Raw genomic sequence first — 9,168 nt, 5'->3', positions numbered from 1 at the left:
GTAACCCCATCCACTAGCAGAAATCTGCAGGCCTTGACAACACTCCACTCATATTTATGAGTGATAGTACAAGTCCCTTGATGATGAGGTTATTCAATTTTATATTAGCTGATAATCTGCCTTTAAGGCAAATGTTGCTGTCAAGTGAGCACTGATGAAGTTTTGAATGTTGCCATAGTTCTTAATTTTATTATTTCAATTGAAAATAAGGAACTAATATATTGAGGGGTTCCCCCCCTCCAACAGTGATGCCTTATACCTAAATACACAGATTGTCAATTTACACTGATTATGTTTGACATAAAAATGTAATGAGGTGATTTCAATATACCTTACAGTACTGTAAAGTTGGCAGACAGGTTATATGAGTATTGTGAGATCTTATCATTGCCTGTTCCTTCTTAAAAGCTGTGATAGTGCTATATTTGCTACATATGGAATAAGGATAATATATACTTGCATTGAAGCTTTGCTACTGACAGGCTACTTTCAACCTCGTGATCAAACATGCTCTAGGGCAGTATCTATCACTGAAGTTTTGCAACCACCTCCCCAATTAACTTACATCAATTTTCTTGGCTAAAATCCAGTAAATGGAAGAGGTGACCTCAGATGACCTTCATTTCTCCAAGCTGGAGGTCTCAAGTCCAGCATGAAAACAATAATCAATTTTTGTAAACTCTCATCTTTTATTCTCATGTAAGGGCATGTGAACTATCAGAATCTGATAAAGACAACTGATCTTTTGTTGACTTCTGATTTTTTCCCCCCTGTAACAGCAGTCTATAATAAATGAGCCAACCAAATTTCAAGACTTGAACTCAAGAGGAAGCAGCTGTCACTATATTATATTCATAACATATTTCATAAAAATGTACCAATAGAGTATTCTATTGTGGACAACTCTAATTAAGACCCCAATTTGAAAGCATTTCTATTCAGGAAAGCATCTAAGAATATGTATAAGTGCTTCCCTGAATCGGGGCCAAAGACACAGGGTGCCCCGCCATCTCTCTTCCCATCTATGAACTAGACCTTTCCCTGTTACACACACATTTTACCTATGAAGACTCCTAGTGCCGTCTGCCTGTGACTCCCATGATGTGGTGACACCATTTTGACTACTTAGGAGGTTCCAAGGCCTCTAGTAATGCCTACATGGATGCCATTAGCACTCACTGATTGGAACTGAGAGAGACACAGTAGCATTAGGAAGTAAATTCAGAGACTTGCACTACTGGAAGATACAAGATAACTCAACTTGCACGCTAAGGTGACGGACGAAGAAAACAACAGTATGAGGCAGAGGACAAAACCTGGAGGGCAGAGCAACAAATAGCAAGTTCGGCAAAGATCAATGTCAATAGAAAATATTTTTTTAAAGAAAAAATACAAAATGACTCTTTCATGACTGACATAGCATAAAAAGGCTGGCAGAACCGTCTGAACTGATGTGGGCAGCTTCTGACCCACCAGGACACAAATGTTCCAGTCTGCCGCAGCTGGCTTTGCTTCATCTCAGGCTCCCAACATGCAAATAGTACCAGAAACACAACCTACCATGTGAGGAGTTCACGTAGGAATTCCAATACTGTCACGAATAATACTGCAAGTCCACATAGCTGAAAAGGAAATGGAAGCAAGGAATGAGAGGATAATGGGATGGAGAGAGAGTTGGTGTTCGTCCAACTGCAATCCAAGCAACTGGTAGCAGCTCAGCCTTTTCTACACATGGCTAGCTCACAGGTCATGTTTGGGTATGCATAACCTTATGCAATCATATAAGCAGCATAGACCTAAGCCTACAAATACATTTTTCCTCCTCTCTGCAAAGATCCATTACTTTATGCTTTATCAGTGCACTGATGACTTCTGCATACACAGCCCAACTGACTGCCTGTCTGCTGTATGTCCTGTATAAATCCTCAAAGCTTGAAAATCCAATTTAAGTCCACAACTTCTGAGAGTCTTTATGGACTCTGGTTAACTAAAGGAAACAAAACAGGAAAACACTGTTAATTTTGGAAGTCAGACACGTTATATTTTTTCTGTAGTTCCTAGCTACATCATTAGCCAAACTGCCTAAAGTGTCTATTAATTGCTACACGGTGAATTCCAGATTGCATCAAGGTAGACTACTTGAATAATGCAGAATGCTTTTCAGGGACTCTATTCTTTGCTCATTACTCTCACCAGGATACTGAAATCTTCTGTTCAGTCTGCCAATATTTTCATCATATTTGTAATTTGCTTTTAATCCAGTCTCATTTCTTACCACCCTACAGCATAACAAAAACAAAGTATTTCTTCCAGGAGAAAATCTCAACTTTCCTTTCAGCCAATTCACAGCTTCTTAACTACAATCATTTGGACTAATAAGTGATAGCATCCCTACCAGGTATATTCCTGGTACCCAAAGACCCACCCATCTTTTGATGCTTTAGATTATTAAAAACTGGTATCACATGTGGGCCAGCTTTCTGGCATCGTTTGGGTTTGTTTGGTTGGGGTGTACTAGTTGTCTGAGGTGGTGCAGAGAACCCCATTTCTTAGATGCCTGACTGTTGTATCTTGCTCATATTCTCAAGGTCAGACTGTCACAAGATTTGGGGTCAGGAAGTGATCTTTAAGTTTTTTATTTGGTTTCTTTCATGAGATTCTGGCTGTACTGAGAGTCAACGAGAAGAGAAAGTCCTTGAGATAAACCAGTGGCTTAGAGAGGTGAGTCTTGAGTTCATAGAAGATTGGTCCTTTACTGTACCAGGACTGCTCATCATGACAGGTTAGATAGCTCATTCCATCAATAGTGGATACAGCTTTTTATGTGGTAAACTAGCAGAACTGGTTGGGAAGGCTTTTCCTAATATGGTTGCTATCCAAAGCAAAGCTCTCAAGGACATCAGTAGTGCTATTGATTTCAGTGGGATTACTTAGGTGTTTGAAATATTTTGTTATATCAGGGCCCAAGAAAGAACCAAACAATGGAGGTTATAATACACCAAATTAGATCTAAATGTTTGCACAGAGCCAAAGGTAATACTGACAGTGTTAAGGAAAGTGAGCAAAACATTTGAGACGTCCAAATATTATATATTATTAAATTGTTAACATACCGAAAAGCATATGGGGAATTAGCAGGAAAGAACAGATCTCTTCATGCATGGAAAGAGCTGATTTTTGTTGGTTCTAGAAAAATAGGGTGGGAAGAAGCATAAGACTGGAATTTCAATATACTGTAGAAGAATACTAAAACAGGGACGATTAGAACTAAGAAAGTCAAGGTGGTGGAGCATGGTACATGAGAACACAAACATAAAATAAAGAATACGAGAAGGATATATGATATTAGGAGTAAGTTATAGAACAACTTCCCTTTTCCCCTGAATTAGATGAAGTAACTTACTGTGAAAGTAATGATAATGTAAAAAAGTTAAGATACCTTAATGAAGTCTACCAAGCAAGGCTGGCTCTACCATTTTTGCCACCCCAAGCAAAAAAAAAAAAAAAAAAAAAGCCGCCCAGACTGTGCCACCCCAGGAATGGACGGAATGTTGCCCCCTTAGCATGTGCCGCCCCAGGTACGTGCTTCCTCCGCTGGTGCCTGGAGCTGGCCCTGCTACCAATTCATCTACTGAAAAATATATACAGTGGGAAATTTGTCAAATAAATGTTTATGCTTTGTTACTCCAAAAGCATGGAAGGAAAAAAAACATGGGGACAACAGAACTGTTGATCTGATATTAAAACAAAATTGTACCCGATCTGAAAATAAGGGAAAACTGAGGAATTAGCAACCATAAATGGATCACATTTATGGTACAATAAAGACTTAAAAACCAAGTACTATAAACTGAATACTTCAAAACAAATTTAGGAAGTTTTGTGACAGTAAACAAAATAGTCAGTATGAAAGGAAATGCACAATTAAATGGAAAGAAGATAGGAGGAGGATGTATTCACAGTACTGGAAGCTCAAAAGCTAAACACCAAGAAATTTTACAAATACAAAGATGATTAAAGACAACAACATGGATCTAAAGACGGATTTGTGGAAGCTGTGAGGCATAAGGATGAATTGTACTTAGGGAATAAAAATGACTCCCTTTCTATCATTCAGCGAATGACTGTCTGGATTCTGATAGATAATTAAATATGCACAAGTTTTACCAGAATGGAATGAAGGTTTTTAAAGAAGTTATCATGTTCTTTTGTTAGTATGACTATTACATTGCTTAAATGTTTCACTTTGCTCTTTTCCTTTTGTTAGAAAACTACTTTAGATAGTTTTCCTTTCTAGAAACTGGCAAATTTCCAGATATCTACTATATACATTTGTATGCAGACATTATTTTGCATATAGCCTATTCTCTTCCTTGGTTGTACCAATCTAGGCTATACTTCTCTACATTCAAAATTATTTAATGAAGCAGCAATTGAGACTTGCATCCCCTCCACACACACACACTTTCCTATACTTGAATACCCAGTATAGATTCAGATTTCTTGTTATGATTCTTTGTGTAAACTAGCTCTTGTATAGTTTCTTCACATTTGCTCTCTGTCTAAATATACACAGAAGATATTGACAAACAGAAAAATTATTTATAGTAAGACTTCGAAGTTGTTAATATAGTATTTAGTAGGGTATTCCATCTACCAACCTTTCCACACTTAAAATATCTCCACACTTAAAACACACTCTTCCCCTCCTGGCCTAGCCTTCAGCATTCCTCCATTTCTGGCCTGACCACCTCCAGGACCCACACTGCCACCCGGGCCATTCACCTTGTCCACATTTCCCACACAACAAACAGGAGTCCAGGGCATATCTCTCCTGACATCGGTGGGCCTCCTGTCACTGATTCTGCTGTGCTGCCCACAGAACCTCTTGCTGCCTCTGCTGATCCTGCAGAAATTGCAAGAGGGCAGCCTAGCTCTGTTGGCATTGCAACAGGCTCTGTATTTCTTCCTCCCTCTTCCCCCCCACCCCATCTTGCTTTCTATCACTACACTGTAGCTCTCTGTGATAGGTTCAATGAGACCTCTCCTGCTATCTGCCCCAGCATGACAGCCACCCAAGGACCCCCTGTAATTTCCCTTCTTGGATCCTTAAGAACTGTACATCATAATCCAAAGGTAATTAAAACACTCCCCTTCAGGGGTCCAATTTATTTATTCCTGACACACATCAGACTTCCAGGCCTCAACCCCACTTTCACACTCTCCCCTTTCCAGAGCTGCAACACAATTCCTTCATTCTGTAAGAGCTCCCCAACTCTCTCTTATAAGAAGCCTGATTGGGTCACCTGACCCTCTGCTCACATGATCTTCATTTTCTTCACCTGGGGAGGTGAGTTAAGCTTGTCACAAATGGACTGAAGCCCATTTCCCCTTAAGAGACCATTTACCCTGTGACTCTAATACAAAGGCATAAAGTAAAAAGCAAGCTAAATATCAAGACCATATCATGAGCCCAATGTGAAGAGAGCCAATGCTACTTTGTAAGGGATCACATGAAAAAGTAGGAAGATAAAATGCCCCGCTAAATAGCCTAGCGTAGTCACCATTGGCATGTTGTGTGAAATTATCCCACAGTTTAGGAAAGATTAAAAAGCATAAACAGAAAGAAAAATGATACAGGGTGCAAGAAAAGACATGTCAAAGTTATTTATTTACGTTTAGGGCTAACTTCTATTTTCTAGCATTTTGATATGCAAGGATTGGCGCCTGGGAGAAAGGGGTTTAGGAGCTGCTGCCCCATGCATATAACCCTATGGGATCTTTCCAGGGACTTTAAGCATAGTTAGAGAGGCAGTTGATAGTATGCTGGCCCATGCATCAAGAAAGTATGGTCTGTGGGTCAGGGAGTGTGTTTAATCATCATCCAGCTTCTGTTTTAAAGGCTGAACACTCTAGAGGTTGTTGGGGATCAAGTGAAGAAAAAAATGCAGCAGAGCAATTAAGAACAGGTTTCACCAGGTGCAGGCCACAGGGATTAATCCAAAAGAGAGAAGGAATCAGCAACAACTATCAGACTAGGATCATTGAGAGGAAGGGAAGAATGGGATCAGGGTCACAAGGAGGCAATAGGTGGGCTGGACAATTTCAGTTCTTAATGTACAGAGCTTGTTATGGGCAAAGAGAGTGTGTGTAGAAAATTGAGTAATGCAAGATGGAACCTTTCATCACTAGGTCACAGTTTTTTGATCTAGCTTTGGTCAGTAATGACTGAAAATGTTTTATAATAAGACTGCTGCACTGTGACTTATATGAAACAACTTGACAGTCTCACTTCAGCTGCTTGTAGATAGAAGCCCAGATAAAAGAAAAGCCATCCTCACCACTGCTTTTAATTGGCATCCTTGTTAGAAATCTCAGCAATGGTTGCATGGGCAGTGAATTACCTCAGAATTCTAGAATTTGTCCCTCAGAATCTTGGCAGAGGCAATTGGTGAGGGAAGCTTGTGGTGCCACAATCCATGGGACACCTGTTTTGTAGATAAATGTTGTCAGAAATAACACCTTTCCCCTCAAAAAGAGAACGGATGTTCCTTTTCAGGCATACTGCAGTTACAAAGCTCTGTTTCCATTTAAATTTTCATTCACGGTTTTTATGTATTGCTAACTAATAAAACTGCAAATGTGCCCACTACATGCAAGAGAGATTTTATAAACATTCAGCACCCATCCCCACAGGAGCCAGCAGTAAGCTGCTATACTTAGAATAGGTTATACAGGAGTGTTTTGATCACATTTGGGGGCTAAATGTTGGTGCCCAGGGTGTCACCTATTGAATATTAAGGGATGTTTTGGGATGCAAAAGGTTTCTATTATTGTTATAGGAAATCTCTTTTGCTTCTTATTCGTTAACTTGAAACAGAAGTGTGCCTATATAACACCCTATTTCTTTTGCAGCATTTGGCAGTTGGTCAGGATGACTTTGATACTTGTATTATTACCTCTGCACAAGACAATAGTGCTGCCTGTGTCTCAGCTATCTGGTGATGGTACCTTAGGGAACCATCCTTTCTTAGCACTACTGCTCCATATTTAGGAGGCCTCCAAGGGGGAAATTGTTGGATATGATCCCAATTTTAAATCTGTCAATCTTACTTTACAACTCACTAACTTTATTTGATGTGTCATCTGGGCCCCAGGATATCATTAAACATTTTCTCCCTTTGGCATTTTTTACACCCCACATTTGCAAAAAAATATTCCCTCCAAACTTCTGAAAAGATTTGTTGCTTGAATTGTCAAAACCTGCATCCTACATATTAAATTATGACAAGTAGCCATGCTACCTCCAGTTATTAACTATCTGGTTTCATACACTAAACAAGCTATGCTAGGTCAGGATTTGGGACAGGAGACCTCCAGAAAAAAAAAAATCTAGATGCCATAGAAAGCTGCGGTGGGACACTCCTCTTTCTGAGTCAGTACTGAATGAAGGTTTTAGATAGCACTGTGATAGATGAGGGATAAAACTGGCTTGCTGACTGCCTGTTCTGGAAAGTGCCATGGGATCTTTCCTTACAACAATATAGACATTAGCCTTGTTGTCCTCAGAAATTTCTCTCTGCCTTCCTAAACTCCTCCTGAAGAGTCTATTAGATATGATATTCTTCACGTCTTATCCTAAATTACTGCACACTGTTGTGTGCTGTTAAACTGTTGCTATGTTTAAAACCACAGGTAGCTGCCCATTAGTATCAGGTAAATAGATTCCTGCAATAAAAGTCAGCTAAAAAGCATCAGAAGGGTAGCTGTGTTAATCTGGATCTGTAAAAAGCAACAGAGAGTCCTGTGGCTTCTTACCCTCTTTCCCATTGGACCAGGTTTATCTCAGTCCTCTGTGCTGGGGGAGTTCCTCTGCCCTTCTTGGGCAGGGTCTCCCAATCCCTGGTTCTCTAATCTTCTGGTCAACACCAGTACTCCTCCAAACTACAGTCAACTCTTCTTCCCCTCCTCTAGGGGACTGAAGCAGGGTTTTTTATTAGGTCTCAGGAGGAGCCTTAATTGGCTCCAGGTGCTCTAATTACCCTGTAGTATCCTCTCCTTAGTCCACAGGGAATAAGTGTCTGATCATCCTAGGGTAGTGGTAGTGGTTCTCAAACCTTATTATTTTTTTATTTTTTTTTGCAGACCTCTTGAAAATTGCTGAGGGTCTCAGCAGACCACTTAATGATCTTTCCAAATTTTGTTTATACCATTAGCTACGTATTGTAAAGCGCTTTAGATAAAAGTGCTATATAAAAAATAATTAATTTTTTTTGTTCTACAAATGTAAGCACACAACTAATATTTTAATATCAATAGTATTACCTTTCTAATGTGATGGATGTACCCTCTCTCCCCCACTGCAGCACCCCAAAAATGGGGCTGGGAAGGAGGGGTGTCTCCCGCAACGCAGTAACCCCCGAGCTGGGGGGGGATTTCTCCCTCTCTCCCCGCCACAGCAGTCACAGAGCTGAGGCTGGGAAGGAGGGCTGTCTCTCCCTGGCAGCCACAGCCCTGGAGCTGGGGAAAGTCACCTCTTTCTCTGGCCACTGCAGCCCTGCATGTCCCAAATTCCCCCCCCCCCCTTTGCATCCCACTGGTCCCTCCCACCTACCTGCTATTTCCCCCAAGGCCACCACCTCACCTTACATGTGCGTCTTCTTCAGGGTCCAGGCACCTAATTAGTGGAACCATGGCTGTGTGGCTCCACTAATTAGGTGGGTGTCCCTTCATTCTCTCATGTGTGACCACCCAGGCATGCACCTTAGAGGGAACTATCCACGGACTACCTGAATGGAGCTCTCAGACTACTGGTGGTCCGCGGACCACAATTTGAGAACCTCTGTCCTAGGGCTTATATACCTTCCATCTATCACTCTCCTGCTGCCCTCTGGCCCTGCTGTATCACAATATGTTATCAATCCCCTGTGCTTTCCCCCAGACCTTGATTCCACATCTTTACTCATAATGTTTCACCTAATCTAGCAGTCTTCGGTGAAACACTTAAAAAACCAGGCCTCCAGCCAATCCAGTTCCATTTCATCTGTCATAGTGCAAAATGCCAATCCAGCAATGTTTCCATCTCATCAAGAAGATGTTTAGCTGGATCAGTGGCCAGACACAATATATGGCCGACTAGTAACACATTCCCTTCTTCTTGGCATCTAC

This window comes from Trachemys scripta, chromosome 6 (assembly GCF_013100865.1).
Source record: "Trachemys scripta elegans isolate TJP31775 chromosome 6, CAS_Tse_1.0, whole genome shotgun sequence".
NCBI classification, from domain to species: Eukaryota; Metazoa; Chordata; order Testudines; family Emydidae; genus Trachemys; species Trachemys scripta.
This window is presented reverse-complemented; position numbering follows the sequence as displayed.